This window comes from Lactuca serriola, chromosome 1 (genome assembly GCF_051521515.1).
Source record: "Lactuca serriola cultivar US96UC23 chromosome 1, Lser_US96UC23_V15, whole genome shotgun sequence".
NCBI classification, from domain to species: Eukaryota; Viridiplantae; Streptophyta; class Magnoliopsida; order Asterales; family Asteraceae; genus Lactuca; species Lactuca serriola.
In genome coordinates, this window is record NC_136408.1 from 83,294,401 (window position 1) to 83,312,734 (window position 18,334).

An 18,334-nucleotide genomic window follows, 5' to 3' on the forward strand; every position below is an offset into this window, starting at 1 on the left:
ACAACTTCCTCCGATGCTTGGGGCGGTCTAGATTTAAATCAGGAGGACGAACTCGAGCATAAAGAAATTGTCCGACCGATGGGTAGGGACAAAGCAAAGAGGAAGGGAAAAGGGACTTCTTCAAGTGCATCGGATTTCAGCATGGACATTGATGAAATGCGGAAAATAACAATGTCGTTTTATCGATATAATCTTAATTTCACTGAACGTTTGGTGTTCGATAAAGAAAAAGAAGAAGCAAGGAAGAAGGAGCGCGCGGGGAGCCAAGAAATGGAGGATATGAAGTTCTTGATGGAAAACACATACCATCTCTCGGGACCGGCTCTCGAGCTCATAATGAAGAAAATAGAAAAAATTATGAAAAAATATTTTTTATAGGTTGTTGGTTTGTTTGATTTTTTGTTTGTGTTTTTTTAATATTCTACTTTTTTAAATCTTAGGTTTATTGTAATTTTTATTTTAATTAATGAAATGCATTTTCTTTTTAATTAAATTTTTTGTTTATTATTAATTTAAAAATTATAAATCATAAAAATGAATTAATTTTATTTAAAAAAATAAATAAATAAGAAATACATAATGATGGAAGCTTCTCACTCATTCCTTAGACCGGAGGGTGTGGGAGAGACTTTTTCTTCACTTTTGGTGGGTCATACCCCTCTTTCCCTTACTTTCCTTTCCCTCACCTAAAAGCTAAGGAATGGGTGCGAAGTCATTCCCTCATTTTTTTTAATATATTTCATATATATATTATACTCATTTTGTAGGGAATTAAAAATCATAAATTTTGATATATTTTTTATATTTTTATAGTAGGTATATAATTTTATAAATAAAAAAAAATTGGCCAATATCGTGAGGAGAGAGAGTGCGGCACCCCCTCCCCCCACCTCGTTTCCCGCGGTTCATTCCCTCACCCACATAGTGGTGTGCAGGAGTGAGGGAAACTTCCCTCACCCCTTTCCCGCATTCATTCCGTCTAGTCTTAGGTTTAGGTGAGGAAAAAAATAGTGAAGGAAAGATTGTTGTGACCCAAAAAAAATGAAAGGAGTTTTCCACCAACAAAATAGACAATAAAAGAAAGTGATTCAAATATGGATAATGGAGGAAGAAGCATGTTGAAGCGTTTGTGGGTCGACATGTTGTAGGACTCAAAGACCAGGAACGTGCAAACAACACAATATTTTTGGAGACGCGTGACAGAACGCTTTCACAAAGAAGTGAAGTGTGGCTAATACCGAAATAAAGAATATTAACGGAATTTAATGGAACATATAACAATTTTTGCACCCACTGTAAAGCTGTCAAAGTCATGAACAATCTTTTTAATTATAAATTGAGCATGCACAGGAAATTTGTAACAATATAATAAGTCTAAAAAATTAAATTTAGCATGAAAAGAAAAGCAACATCCGGGAAAAAAAATTAGCATGTAAAGGAAATATTGCATGCGAAATATATGATATTTTTGTCCCAAAACACCAATCAACTTTTGGGGGAGGACATTCAATTAGTAATGTTTATCGAATAAAAACTAATCGATAATTGGATAATTTTGATTGAATTATTTGGTTTCGATATTCGGATTTCTGGTTTGATTTTCAACAAACCTGAATTATTATTTTGGATTGGTTTTGGTTTATAAAATAAGAACGGAACAATCCAAAAAAATTGGATAACAATTTATTGTTTATTTTTTATATTATTTATTTTTAATATTTATTTTTTTTTGTCTATAAAATAGTATCAATTAAATTCTAATATATTTTCCTTGGCGGTTGTTTATATATTTCAGTTCACAATTAATTAAACTGTTTTTTTTAGTTTCTTTTATAGAGTGAGTTAATATTTAAGTTATATATTTATAGTTAATGATTTGCTTCTTGAAAACCGATTCAATTGGACTGTAATTTATTGGATAAGATCGGATTTAAATTTAGTTTGAAATATTTGAATCAGTGTTTTGAAAAACCAAAATTAAATTGGATTAACTTGATCGAACTGATTCATCACAAGGACGGCCCTACGTTCAATAAATGCCAAAAATATAAAATAATGTAATTTATAATTACTGAATTTTAATTATTTTTGTGTTTTATTATTTTTGTGTAATTTTTAAATGTTTAGTTTTAATAAAATGTTTTGATTTTAAATTACTTTTTAAATATATTTATTTAGTAATTAGTATTGTGTTTATTTTTCTTAAAAATTTGAAAGAACCGATAGAAAAAACTTTTTTTGATGAAATAAAATGATGTGTAGTTCAAATGAAAGACCAAACATATTACAACATTTAATAACCCAGTTTTTTCTTTTTTAAAGAAAATATTAAGAGAAAAAACAACAAAAAGATGCCAATTCCGTTTTGGAGACGAAAAACATTTCGAAAAAGTGGAAGACCTTTCCAGCTTTAGCTGATGAGTTTGGTTAAAAAATGATTCTCCTATAATTGGTACTGCAACAAGTACTTCTTCCCTTTTGTCAACCATTAAATTCCGATTTATCATATACCCCATTTTTCTTTTCTTTTATTTTTATTTTTATTTTTTACTTTTTTTTACTAAACTGCGTAATTGGTGCTGTGGTTTAAGAAAAAAAAAATCAAATATATTTTTTTTTTTTTGTATATTTTCTCTACCAATCTTCCTTCTTGTTCATTAAATCAATAAGAGGGTGTCTGGCTAAACTTATGAAAAATCGTAAACGCTTTTCATCTTATTAAAGATTGATAACATAGTGAATATGGAGGAAGTATCTTTCGATTTTATGTATATTCTTCACAAACACAATACATGATTTTATACAGGGAAATTGATACCGACCTATTCTACCTTGGACCTTAATTCTAGGATCTAATAATATCTATACTATAATTAACAAATCTTATCTATTTTTACATATTGCTTTCGCTAACACTCCCCCTCAAGGTGGAGAATGTATATATCCAACATTCCTAGCTTGTCAAGAGAGCACTCGAACACTCTCCCGCACACTGCTTTCGTTAACATATCCGCCAGTTGATCTTCTGAGCTTACATGTGGTAATTCTATTGTTTTTCGCTCCAGGTGATCCTTCATGAATGCATGTCAATCTCAACATGCTTAGTCCTATCATGTTGAACAGGATTATTGGCTATCTTCACAGTTGATTCGTTATCACAGTAAAGTTTAATAGGGCTCATTATAGATATACCAATGTCTCGAAGAATTCGCTTTATCCACGGTAGTTCGCATACACCATTCACCATTCCTCTATAATCAGCTTCTGCACTTGATCTTGAGACCACCTTTTGTTTCTTGCTTCTCCAAATAACCAAATTACCTCCAACAAAAGTGAAATACCCTGAAGTAGATTTACCATATGTTCGGTCACCAACCCAATCTGCATCAGTGTATCCCTTCAAACTACGGTCTTGATTTTTCCCAAAAAAACAACCATTTCCCAGGAGTAGCTTTAAGATATCTAAGAATTCGATATACTGCCTTCATATGTTCTTCACTAGGAGCATGCATGAATCTGTTGAAAACACTCACAGCATATGCAATGTCGGGCCTCGTGTGTGATAAGTAAATAAGTTTCCCAACAAGCTTTTGGTATCTGTCTTTATTAGTTGGGACTTGATCCGGTAATATGGTCAGTCGATGATTTGTTTCAATCGGTGTGTCAATGGGCTTACAATCAAGCATCTCGGTTTCTGCTAACAGTTCTAGTATATATTTCTGCTGGCACATATTGATCCCAATTTTTGACCTTAATACTTCAATACCCAAGAAATACTTAAGCTCACCCAAGTCCTTTAATTCAAATTCAGTAGCAATCCTTGCTTGAAGTTTAGCTATTTCTTCATCATCATTACCTGTTACACCATATCATCTATGTATACTACAGTGCTGTAATTTTCTTATTTTTGTTTTTAACAAACAAGGTATGGTCTGCATCACTTTGTTTATCCAATCTTCTTCATGAATGTCGAGAACCTACCAAACCAAGCTCGAGGTGATTGCTTCAGCCCATACAATGCCTTTTTTAGCTTACAAACTTTCCCATTAAAATTCATACCTTGTGGAGCCTCCATGTAGACTTCTTCTTCTAGATATTCATTTAGAAACATGTTTTTTACATCCAATTGTCTCAAGGGCCAGTTTTCGTTAGCTGTTATGGAAAATAGCACTCTTATTGTAATCATATTTGCCACTGGGGCAAAGGTATCTCCGTAGTCAATTCCGTATTTTTGTGTGTACCCTTTTTCCACGAATCTTGCCTTGAACCGGTCGATATTTCCACTTGAATCTAACTTCACAGTAAATATCCATCTGCACCCCACTACTTTCTTTCCATCAGGTAGCGTTACAAGTTCCCACGTATGATTTTTAATTAGGGCATCTATCTCTTCCATGATTACCTTCTTCCATCCTTCATCTTTCATAGCTTCATACACGTCTCGTGGTATCAAAACGGTGGACAACTCATTAATTATCGCCATGTTGGAGCTAGCTAAGTGATGTTGTGAGACATAATTACCAATAGCATACTTAGCTTTTTCCTTCAAGTCAGCTTGGTATTGCCTCTTTGGAATTCCTCGAGTACTTCTTACGGGAAAACGTGATTCAAAGTTACCGCCAGCGGGTACCTGATCTTGGGCTGCATGTTCTTGGGCTTGTGATTCTTTTTCCAACACAACATCAGACGTAACACTTTCATTATTAGTTAGGTTGTTAGTTCGATCCAGCCCATAAATAGTATCATCGTCATCAGGTTTCGGTTCGAGCTCTACTTCGGGATTCGGTTCGTCTTGATGATCGGTATTTTGATCACGACTATTAATTTCACCCACTTCAGTTTCAAGAGAGTTCACTTCTTCATTTCTCTCCCCCTTGGGTGAACTCTCATCTTTAAAGAACTGCAAGGTTTCAAGAAACGACACACCACGGGATACATATATCTTATTTTCGATTGGATTGTAGCACCGATAACCCTTTTTATGAGTAGTGTATTCTATGAACATGCATCTAACAGCTCTTGGTTCAAGTTTTCCTATATTTTGATGAACATATGTTGTACACACAAATATTTGTGGCTTAAGTCCAAGATTAATAGGTTGTTGTACACGCTCTTGAAGTTTTTCCAAAGGCGTGGAAAAACCAATAACACTAGAAGGCATTCTATTCATGAGATATGTCGCGGATCGAACCGCCTCACCCCATAAATTCCCTTGTACGTTCATGTCGAATAAAGAGGCACGTACAATTTCAAGAATTTGTCTATTTCTTCGTTCATCCAGTCCATTTTGCTGGGGGGGGTTCTGGCACAAGAAGTTTGATATCGGATAGAGTTTTCTTGGCAAAAACACGTCATCGCATGATTTATGTACTCACCTCCATTATCAGACTGTAATATTTGGATATCTCTCCTATATTCAGTCTTGATCAGGTGATGTAGTTCTTTGAATGCAAACAATACATCCCCTTTATTTTTCAGCAAAGAAATCCAAATCATCCTATTAAACTCATCAACAAAAGTCACAAAATAATGAGCTCCACTGGGAATGGAGATTAGGGCAGGCCCCCATACATCTGAATGTATTTTTAAAAAACGAACAGAGACTTTATTATCACTAGGAGTATAGGAAATTCTTGTGTTCTTTGCCAATTCACAAATACCACATTTAAAATCACTTTCATGAAGATTTAAAAATAAATTGGGTTTCAACTTTTTCAAATAACTAAAAGATAAATGTCCTAGACGACGGTGCCATAACATTGCCATAGACTTATCCGCCTTCTTTATTCCGGTATGAAATGCATGACTCTTATGATTCTCTTCAAGATAATACAACCACCCCTCCTAGTACCATATCTAAGAATTTGTGTGTCTCTATGTCCTGAAACACACAATCATTTGGCCAGAAAGTTACATAACAATTCAATGCTTTTGTGATTTGGCTAACTGAGAGTAGGTTAGAAGACAAAGATGGAACTCCAAGAACTGAGTCCAGATTCATAGAAATCGACACCTATACCACCCTTTCACGTGTCACTTTTTCAAGTTCCCCACTCGCAGTATGTATTATACTTTGTTTAGGTGCATGTAAATTTGTCAAAAGGTTTTTATCATTTATCATGTGGTCTGTAGCACCTGTGTCAATTATCTAATTACTAATTTTTGTTTGGTTTTGACAAGACATACCAGAGTCAGTCGTTGTACTAGTGTGTGCAGCCATCGGAGTTTCTTGAGCAGAGGTTACAACTGTAGCTTGACTTAGCTTTTTTCTAGGTTTCTTCGTGAAGTCCCACCACTCTTTATAGCCTATGATCTCGTAACATCTTTGATTTGAGTGGACTTCTTCTCCACAATGAGTACATGTAAACAAGTTTTTCTTCCCATTCGAGTTCTTTCCCTTTTAAGGGCCGTTATGTGAGACCATATGTACCAAACTATCATGTTCAAATTTTGGTTCTTCAATGGTTTGTCTTTGGCTGAAGTCTCTTCGATTGTAAGCATTGCTAGACTCCACACTCATAGGTGGGTCTTTCCTTAAGATTTCACTTCTAGCTAGGTTAAACTCGGAGTCCAACCCAGCCAAAAAATGTGTACACGGAGACGAGTCATTGTCTTATTTTCGGACATAGTGTCATCGACAGTCTCCTATTGAGTAGTAATTCGAGTATCAATTTCTTGGAAGATGCTCACCAATTCGTTGTAGTATGTCGGTAGAGCACGCCCATTCTGTCGGGTGTAGAAAGACCGACGGTTCAATTCGAATAGCTTATTTTCATCACTTCCGTCGAACAATGTTTTCCAGACAACCTCCTAGATTTTCGCCACCGTCTGAAGTTGGATAAAGCGGAGGATCAGGGACAGGTTCATGGAATCAATTAGCTAGCTCGTGACACGATTGTTGTCGATCATCCAAGATTCGAGTTTTTTCTCATCACCGTTGGTGGGCTTCAGTGTTTTTCCGGTGATAAGATCGAACTTGTTACGTGCCCCGATGCACATTTCCATTTATTGAGACCACAACGAGTAGTTTATATATTCGAGGGTAATTCCAATAGGGAATGGTGCGTCCTGAACATTCTAGACAATCACCAGGTTTGAGTTGGGAGAGTTTTCTTTGTCGCCCATTCGTAGATCTTCGATTCGAGGGATTCAGATCAAGTTCAACAATCTTTGGAATGCTCTGATACCATAAAGATTGATAACAGAGTGAATATGGAGGAAGGATCTTCCGATTTTCTGTGTATTCTTCACAAACACAATACAAGATTTTATACTGGGGAAATTGATACGGACCTATTCTACCTTGGGCCTTAATTCTAGGATCTAATAATATCTATACTATAACTAACAAATCTTATCTATTTTTACATATTGCTCTCGCTAACAATTATAGCTTATAGCTTATAGCTTATAGCTTATAAACCGATAAATTATGGATGTCTAACTTATGTATTTTGACTTACTACTGGTATGATATCTATATATGTGTTTTGATTTATTACCAATATGATATCTGTATAAGTTATATTTGTTCAAATATTTTTTAGCTTATATCAAACCGGTAATAAACAAAAAATAAGCTTAAATAAGCTTAGCCAAACACCACCTAAGTGTCAAAATCAAGAAAAAATATTAAAAAAAGAATTAATGAATATTATATATATATATATATATATATATATATATATATATATATATATCATTATTTTATATGAGTATAAGATAAATAGAAACAAAAGTAAGAGGATATTTAATTTTCCAAAAAATACAAATTTAGTTTAATTTCTTAGAATATCTCTAATAAAAACTTATTTTATAGTTTATTATTATTTGTTTTATTTAATTTATAACTTATTATCATTGGAACCAATAGTTTAATTGTTTTTTTTCCTATAGACCACTCAATATATATTGAATTGTAACATCGGAAAATCCAGGTAATTTTCTTTTATTTTATAATATTAAGTTTTTTGCAAAGGACCCTCCCCTCGTACGTTGGGCGTACGTGCATGTAAGCTTAGCATACGAGGGCGCACGTCATTAAGCATCAGAGCCTCATATGTAGGTCATATGTGGCCTGGATTGGAAACCCAAAATTTTTGGTCTTGTGTCATATTTAAACCTTCTTCTGACCTTTGGACCTCACTTCTATCAGCCTCCATTGCCTCTCAATGTCCCTAGAAACCCTAATTGCCTTTGGAAGTGAGTTTGAGTTTGGAGTGTCAAAAGAAGGCCATTTTTGGTGTGTTTTCAAGGAGAAGAGTTGTGGTGCAATCCTTGGGCGTGGTAAAACTTCTAGATCCAACATCTTCATAATCTTAGGAAGCTTCTAGAGGTATAAAGTTTATACCTTGCTCATCTATTTTTTAGATCTCCTCTTGAGCTTGTTTTGGTCTTTTTGGTACCTTTTGGAAGGTCTTGATGAGTCAAGACCATTTGAGATGCCAAACCTTGTAGATCTAGATGTTTAGTGGCCTCTTTCAGCTTAAAGGTGCAAACTTTATAGTGTTTGTGAACTCTATGCAAGCATTAAGTCATTTATTAAGCTCTTTTTGGATTTTGGGCTTCATTAAGCCATGCATGCATGTAAAGTTGGCAACTTTAAGTGATTAACCACTTCAAGGAGCTCAGATTTGGGTATTGGAGCAAGTGTCATAACCAAATAAGAGCTAAAATACAAAGTTGGCAAGATGAGGAGTACATTGGGTGTAATAGCTTGTACGCGTAGCATACAAGCCCTTAAGTGTGTACGTTTAGCGTACAAGCTGAGTACGCCCTACATACTCAGCGGTGGGGTGTGGTAATTGGGCCTTCGGTGGTGGGCTTCATTTTTGGACGCTAGAAGTTTAGGGTTGTATTGTGGGCCGTAGCCTGGTTAGGTTAGGTGGACCTAGTCTCCTTTGTGGGCTTCTAGTGTCATGGGTTGGGCCTTTTGGTCCTTAGGCCCATTATTGTAAATGGGTTGAATATGGTTGGGCCCAATTGAAAGGAAAATGCTTTTGGGCCTTATTTGAAGAGTCTGGACTTAGGGATTTTGAGACTTAGTTGGGTTTGTATCATAATTTTAATTAGGGTATTTCGTGTAATTATTCAGTGTGAGATTTTTGGAAGATTGGTAGCTGGGCAGTTATTATTTTCAGCAGACCTAGGTGAGTCTTTTCCCAATATTATGGGTCAAAGGCACCAAGGCTAGCCCATTATCTATTTATGTAATTTGTTAGTTATTGTATGTTACATGTTGTGATCTGGTTGAAACACACCCTAGGGCGTAGCTCAATATTATATGTTGGGTTGAAATATACCCCAGGGTGGGGGCCCACTGTGACATGTTGTGGTTGAAATATACCCCAGGGCGGGGGCCCATACTTGTGTGGGTTGGAATGAACTCTAGGGTGGGGCCCATTGGTATGACTAGTATGTGTTATTTTGGGAAAACTCACCAAGCGTTAGCTTACAGTTTGTATTATGATTTCGGGTACTTCCGGTTCCAAGGGGAAGGGCCCAACTTGATGGCACAACATTCACTTTCCACTATTTTCCGCATTTTCTGTAATTGACACCCTGTTGACCTTTTATGATTATGTATTGGATTTTGGTATTGAACTTATTATTGTAACCGTAAATTAAAATGAAAAATTTTCTCTAGTTTTTGGGATGTTACATGAGTGGTCAATATACTGTCATGTTTAATATATTTAACCCGCTCATCTTCTAATCGTATTTTATTTTACCTCTTAATTATATTTTAGTTTAAAATATTTTTAGCTTATTTACTAGTTAATTATGTAACGTCTCATTTTTCAAACCAAAATTTTCATTTTCAGAATAGAGTATACTATCAACATTTGTTCCCAAAGGTTATATAAAAATTCATTTGTTAAACATTGTAAAATATAGATTCGAAAACATAGTAGTATCATAGAATAACATATGTCAAATTCATAAATCAACAGTGATGTGTGTGTGGTATAGTCAAGTTGGGCCCTTTATCTGACAACAAAACTACCTAGACAACATTCAATCCATACCTGTAAGCACGAAGCTAGGCGAGTTTCCCAAAATACAACATGCCACCATACTCATGTAATACATATAAGCAAAATGCTCATATTCTAGCATTATTCTGCCATAAACAGTTGAATCGCCGCCTTGTATCATTTCGTTAACATCTTACATATCTTTTAATCGCAGCCTTGCATCGTTCCATCATCAACCCTCCAAACATAACAAATAGTTGAATCACAGTCTTGCACTGTTTTGTCAACGATGTTGGGTATCTTTGACTTGTAGCCTTGTGTTGTTCAATTATCAACCCTCCCAAACATGATGCATAAAAGCAACATCCTAACAAGAAAAATTCAAACATATGTAAGGCTAGTCTAGTCTACCAGTATAAGCATATACTAATAGGTCCTATATCCTAACATGCCAGGATATCCACTGTCATACGAGGTATAGTGAGAAACCTCACATGAAAAGTTACTCGAACAACTATCAGCGATCCAACTGGCGATCATGCGTGCCAAACACGAATCATCCCGGTTGACGAATAACTCGAAAAACGATAAACATAACTTCGAATCTTGATCCTTCTCTTAAGTATCCTTTCATAATTTCCAGTACTTTGCTAATGATACCACGAAATGAGAAAGTGAATCATGAAGGACCGATATCTCGATTAGGAGAGACAAAAAGAGATAGAGCTTTGAGAGGAATTTGCAAGGAAATGAGGAGGCCAAACCCTCTATTTATAGGGCTGAGATTTGGAAAAGTATGTCATGCTTGATGTTGGGGCGCGTTGTGCCCACTGCTCTATTTGACTCCTTCTTGCTTGCACGTAACCTCGACCTATAGATTTACGTGCATTTAATGGATCAATTCGCTAAATCCAACACCTTTCAAAGGCATACTCTTAATGACTCGTGACCTAGCATCACAACTAGTCTCTTTAACCAGTTCAGACACTCAACATTATGAAAACCAACAGGGGTTCTATAGTGAACTTTATCAATTTTGAAAGCCCTAGAACCAGTACTCCAATATTGGTAACCATCTCATTATAAGGCTCATCTTTCTCAATAGGAGTACTAAGCCCAATAGGGAACTTCTAGATCACAATAATGACCTTTCCAACAAGTCAATCATTTCTCAAACCACTAGACTATAATGAACACTAGGATACCAATAGCCTTCTTGCAAATCTTTAACTACCCAAGTTGTATAAAAAAACAAAATTGTTGTCAAGAAAGTCATACACATTTAGTTTCACAGGATGCCATGACACGTTCCAACTACTGACACATCATTGTCATTGTCATCATCCTACATCGGACCTGAAGACTCACGACCAATACCTTGGTAGGCCTATAGGCACATGACCGTTATTCAACCGACCTGAAGGAACCCAATCATCATACCTCTTAATATATACCATTCACAAGAAGCCTATGCTACTTAGCCTCTGGAGGTTACAACTAACCCGAGGCCTATGATCTGTACATCAACGAATGCTAAAGTCTAATTATCCCCTACATCAACCTACGAGTGCTATATACCAACCATAATCGGATATCAACTCACAAACATACAACTACCAAAAAAATTCTACTAAACAAAAACACATCTCTTCACCATCCTCGACATGAGTCTTCTCTACTACCCTTAACACAGGAACAACTGCTACCATAATAGATAATAATCCCCAGAGACATACACTAGTCGCCTCTAACCCAATGTGTCCTCAGCCGCCCTAACCGAAATAAGGACACTCTAAACCTCGTAAGCCTTGAATGAATTTCTAACAATATCCTTGATGGAAACATGGTATTCAAGACCAGGCTTCAAAACATAAAACTTTTGAGCTTGCAATGGAAGACATTAAAATAAAACATGAACATCATAAATCTGACAAAGGATCACATTACATGAACATGCAAGATTTAAAATAACCAGGGAAGGATAATATAAACAACCTTTGTTGTCCTTTGGTCCTCATGGGAGGTTAAACGATAATGATGATAGGAAGAACACAAGATAGAGTTCCTCTAGAGATAGTCCACCACAAGCTCCAACACTTTTGTAGAATGCTAGTTCTTCTCTTGTAAAACTCCAACCTCTTAAGCTTGCAAATACAAATCTGATTTTTCCTTTTCAAATGAGAGATGAAGTGAGTTTTCTCCTAACACCTTTAGATAGAATAACAACAAAATTTTGTGTGCGTAAGAGAGAATTCGGCCAAGAAGAAGGAAGGGAAAGAAAATGAAAACCTTTCTTCTTGTATAACCATCCAACATGGAAAACATAATCATTATCCTTCATAAAGGCTTTTCATTCGTTGGACCTACCTTGGAAAGGTGGGAAGTTTTTAAGGATGGGATATATATATATATATATATATATATATATATATATATATATATATATATATATATATATATATAAAGAGAGAGAGAAGAGTCATACACTCAACCTATCTCCTCATTATTCTCTTACACTTTATAAAAAGTAAATTTAACATTTTATAAAATCTTTCACATATATATATATATATATATATATATATATATATATATTTAACTTTTAAATTAAATTAATAAATTTTACACATATTAACTCATTTAACAATTAAATGAAATAAGTACCATAGTTATATAATTTATACGATATGAATAATGTTGAGATTATTTTCTTATGAAATAATAAATAAAAAGAGTTGTAATATTTTGATATTAAACAAATTCATGTGCAAAATATCATTTGTAAAATGTCTACATGTTATTGGTGTGATCCTATAGGATCATATGTTATTAAAAATATCATTTTATGATTATTCTAGAGCATATAGAACCAACAATCTCCCACTTGTGCAAGATTGAATCATATAATGATATAGACCATGGTGAACATATATCAACATTTTACTTCCCCCATCAACAGATGATGAAGTGTCATTCAACAACATTCAATTCCCATAAGCTCAAAGCTTCAATTGATGTAATTGGATGATGTATCGGTTATCCTTTTGTTTCGGACATCATGTTAAACATGAGACATGGATCACAATCATTCTCATCTAGTGTTAAACTTTATCTAGGAGCCTTAGATGTCTCCCTCTCAAAACATAAGACGAACAAATCCCACTTTGACTAGATATGCCTCTTACGTAGATCATATTGTACCTAATTATGGCCTTTTGAGTCCCTAGTTAAATAGTAGGGAAGAAACATATTAAAGCACAATAATCCTCATACTTGAGTCCTTAATATGTATATCAGGTCTAAGGATACAAAGATACTACCTTGCTTGTTCTCGAGCAAGCCCCTTTGCAAATTTCATCTTGTGAAATGCAACCAATCCAATTCTTATTAGTCTTTGTTCATATTTGTTCCTATAAATAGGATTGACTATCGACCTTTTAGAATAATTAGTATTAGTCAACGATTAAACATGCTAATATAGAACACAACAAATACTAATGAAAGTATCATATCTCCATATATCAAATTCATTACATAATTGTTTCTTGCAGTGTTCCAACATCCAAACACTAAATCCAAATCAAATCTATTCACTAGAATAACAATGCCCCATAGCTCTAGCGTGATGCTCATGCTTGGCTAGTGGTAGTAGCTTTGTGAATGGGTCCGCCACGTTTTGATCTGTATGAACTTTGTTAATACAAACATCACCCTCTTCAACTATATTTTGAAAGTTGTTGAACGTTCGTTGGATGTGTTAGGTGCTTTTAATTGATCTGGGTTCCTTCTCTAATGCGATGACACACTAATTATCACAAAATATCTCTAAGGGATCTTGAGTTCAATGAATTTCCTCATCCAGGCTGCTTCTTTTGCTGCTTTCGAAGTAGCATGTATTCTGACTCTGTAGTAGATTGTGTGACGGCACTTTCTTGGAGCTCTTCCAAGAAACCGGCCCTCCATTTGTAATGAAGACAAAACTAGATTGGGATTTAGAATCATTTACATATGTTTGGAAACTAGCATCGGTGTAGCACTTTACACTAAGATCTTCTTCCAAAACTCCATAGATAAGAAACATTTATTTAGTTCTTCGTAAGTACTTTATAATGTTCTTAATAGCAATCCAATGACCTTTTCCCATATTTTGTTGGTATCTAGTCATCATGCTCAAAGCATACAATACATATGATCTAGTGCATAACATGGCATACATGATGGATCCAATTAAAGAAACATATGGGATACCATTCATTATCTCTAGCTTAGATTTTGTGCTAGGGAATTGGGACGATGCCAATATAGTTCCATGTGGTATTGGCAATAATCCTCTCTTATAATTCTCCATCTTGAATATTTTCAAGATCTTGTCAATGTATGGACTTTTGATGTAAACCTATATGTCGCCTTGATCTACCTTTATAGATCTTTATACCAAGAATATAAGTTACTCTACCCAAATCTTTCCTTGAGAAACATTTCTCAAGCCATGTTTTAACTCCTTTCAAATAAGGGATGTAATTTTCAATGAGTAATATGTCATCTACATATATAACTAGGAAGGTGACAGTGCTCCCACTAGTTTTCTTGTAAACACACTATTTATCTCCATTTCTAATAAAACCATACTCTGTGATTTTCTCATTGAAACGAATGTTCCAACTTCGAGATGCTTGCTTTAATCTATTAATGGATCTTTTTGTAGGATTAGGGTGTCTAATATCTTAAATACATTGGCATAATTGATTGATAATACGACAGAAATAAATAATTTGTAAATATATTTTTGGATTAATATATTAAATAGAAATAGAAGTTATTAATTAAGAATTAATCAAAGTTAATTAAATTAATTGTCTGGATTAATTAGAATTAATTAATGAGTCTAAGGGTTAGAGTGCAATTGCTCAAAAGTTGAACAAGGAAGCATTCTAGAACCTCCACAGGAGGGGATGGTTTGGATCCATCTTGGAAGAGTTTTGGAAGCTCCCTTTATTGATAAGAAAACTAATAAGGATTAGGAATATTTTATTAATATCTTGAATTCAAATTAGGGTTTCCTACAACTATAAATAGGAACCTCCATAAGACATAAGAACCCTACACAAACATAAGGATTTTCGAAAATCCATCTATCCTTTCTCTTATTTCGATCCTAGGGTTTTCCTATAGTTTGGGTGTGATTCATTAGAGGCTTCAACACTATTGGGGCTAGCATTCCAAGAAGAGTTCTTTAAAGTACATTGCTATATGCGATAATAGCAATAACGTATGTGGTTTAGACCTTTGTGATTTTCGATTTTAGCTTGTTATTTAGAAGTTTCAACGTATGTTGTGATTATGAGAACAACCATAGAATTTTATAGGATTACATGTGCCTATAAGTTAGTTATGTGAAATTTCATAAGTATGTTGAAGTAATCTATAAAACCTGTCAGCAGTGTCAGAGCTTAAGGCTTGTTATAGAGTTGCACATTTGTGAAACCCTAAAAGAAACCATGAAAAAAATCCTAGCCCACCAGGGTTTTTCGAAATTTTCCTGCCTCCCTGCCTTTTCCAAAAATTGCTAGGGTTTCCTAGTTTCCTCATTTGCTATTTTAATTGCCTTAAAAATTGAACAAATAAAACTAGATAACCTAAACACTAATTTTCGAAAATAAGGAAAGGACTGGGATTAAATAGAATTAATTAATTAATAGTTTAATTAAAGATAATTGTTTAATCCTAAATTATTTAATTAATTTAATTATTTTTTTAATTAAAAGATAAATATTAAATCAAGATGGTTTAAAAGATTAATTAATTAATTGTTAATCAATGTAATTAAATTTAAACCTTGTATTGTTAAAAGGTTTTAAAATACACCTTATACATATGTATGAGATTATTAATACTATACATATAACCAAAAGTTGGTCAGATCAATAGTAAGCCTCATTCATGAAGCCACATTATAAGAGAGGTATAAGGAAACGACCTATAAAATGATTGTTGAATGAGTGTCATTTTCACCCACTGTTTATTATTGTGGTGGAGGTTCGTTATCCGAACGGGTTTGATAGAACATAATCATATTAAAAATATAATATATAAAGTACTAGAACCTTCCAAAATTCTACTCTAGTTACTTAGGATGAAAATGTGAAATTGTATGCTAATCATGAAAATGCACATTGGTTCTTTGTGAGTCGTTAGTAGAGTGTGCGTAGCAAACCAACACACTAATTGGGAACTACAAAGTTTAATAATGGCATAACTCGAGTTTATGGTTGTTGATGGAGCATGTGTGGTTAACTAGCATGTCATTGCGAGATCATAAATGAGAGCGAGGTTGTCACATAGGTTTCCATGGTTTTTCGCGTCTTGTTTATGATCCTTGGTACCCAGACAGAACTCAAAGAGCATAATCTGAGATTAAAAATGTCATTGAAAAGTTCAATGAATCTCAAAAGATCTAGGAATTTCATAATAGATTGAAATTGGTAAAGTGCCTTGCCTACCTTAAATAAACTCATAATCAGATTACAACATCCCTCTTCTTAATTTCGAATTGTATTTTTGGGTCCTATCCTTGAATATTATTTGAGTTAAAATATTTAATGACAATGAACTAACTAAAATCTTATCTCTTGTTAAAGATGTATGAAAATTGTGATCTTCATTCTGCCTCTTACTTGCACCTTCTTCACGCTCTTTCACCTTAACTTCCTACTAAGCAACCCTCATTCCTTTCTATTCTTATGAAGCTTTTGAGATTTGATATGAAAAAACCTTACTTGCATGCAAGTAAGATGAAGGAACTTACATATGTGTGTTTGTCAATAAAGTGAAAACATACATTCACAGACTGGGCAACATGGGTGGTGGGTTTCCTGTGGAGTTTGCTATAGATCTGATTTTGATTTCGCTCCTAAATTCTTACAAACAGTTTGTAATGAATTTCCACATAAAGAACCTCAAGGTTACCCTAATGGAGCTTTTCGATATTTTAAGGACCGAAGAAGCTAATATCGTTAAAAAGGAAACTCTATCTAGTTCTGAAGTTATTGAAACTGGAAATGACTATGAGCAAAAGATGATTTATATTCTCAATGAAAACAAGAAAATCATTACTGAAGTGTTCTATCATGGACTAATTAGAAAAACCGATCCATAAATTTCTCCAAAACACGATTCAATTGAAGGGTATTGCCCTTGCCGTTAAGAGAAAGGCTACTAGAAAAGAAGCTGCCCTTGATACCTGAATGAACCTAAAGATGAAATGTTTCATCCCATCGAATTAGGTATTCACTAAAACATTTCATACTACTAGATTTATTGTTCTTGATACTAGGTGTGATGATCACATGTGCTTGGTATTACAGGAACTGAAGAGTGAAATCTCAAGATAGAAGAGATCGAACCACTCATGCAACTAAAGAAGGTTCATTTTGTTACATTGATTGTAGAGATACTGTTGAAGCATCATAGTAGAGTTATGATTAGTTTTGATTTAAACAATTGTTGTCATTCGCCATAAATGACAAGAAACATAATTTTATTTCATGCTTTATTTAGACAAGGTTATCGCTACGGTATTGATAATGACAATGATGGAATTTTAGTTTATAAAAATGGTGAATTTATTTTCAAACCTTTTCCTTATAATGGTGTGTATGAAACTGTTGTATATGTGAATAAACATGGCAATTGTGTTTATAATATTGATTCTTCCAATCTTTTGGGCAAGGCATGCTTATGGCATTGTCGTCTTGGACACAAAAAGAAGAAACACATTTTCCATCTCCAAAAGGATGGAGTGTTGGAATCGTTTGATCTGAAGTCAGACGATCAATGTGAGTCTTGTCGATTAGGCAAGATGACTAAGTCACCTTTCACTGCTACTTGTGAAAGAGGTGCATGACTGTTAGACCTAATACATAAAGATATGTATGGGCCTTTCAGATCCGCCACAATAGATGCAAATCGCTACGACGTGACGTTTGTTGATTATTATAGTAGATATGGGTATATCTATATAATCAAACATGAATTAGAAACTTTTAAAAGGTTCAAAGTGTTTAAGCACAAAGTAGAGAATCATTTGCGAAGAAGATAAAGATGATCCGATGTGATAGAGATGGAGAGTATCTTAGTATCGAGTTCAACGACTATCTCAAGGAATGTGTAATCGTTTCACAATTTTCACCTCCTAGAACAACACAAATTAATGGTATACATGAGAGAAAAAACCGAACCTTGTTGGACATGTTTCTTTCCATGATGAGTCAAGCTTTACTTCTTATATCATTCTGGGGGTATGACTTAGAGACCGTTGCCCATATCCTCAATCTTGTTTCTACCAAGAAGGTTTTCAA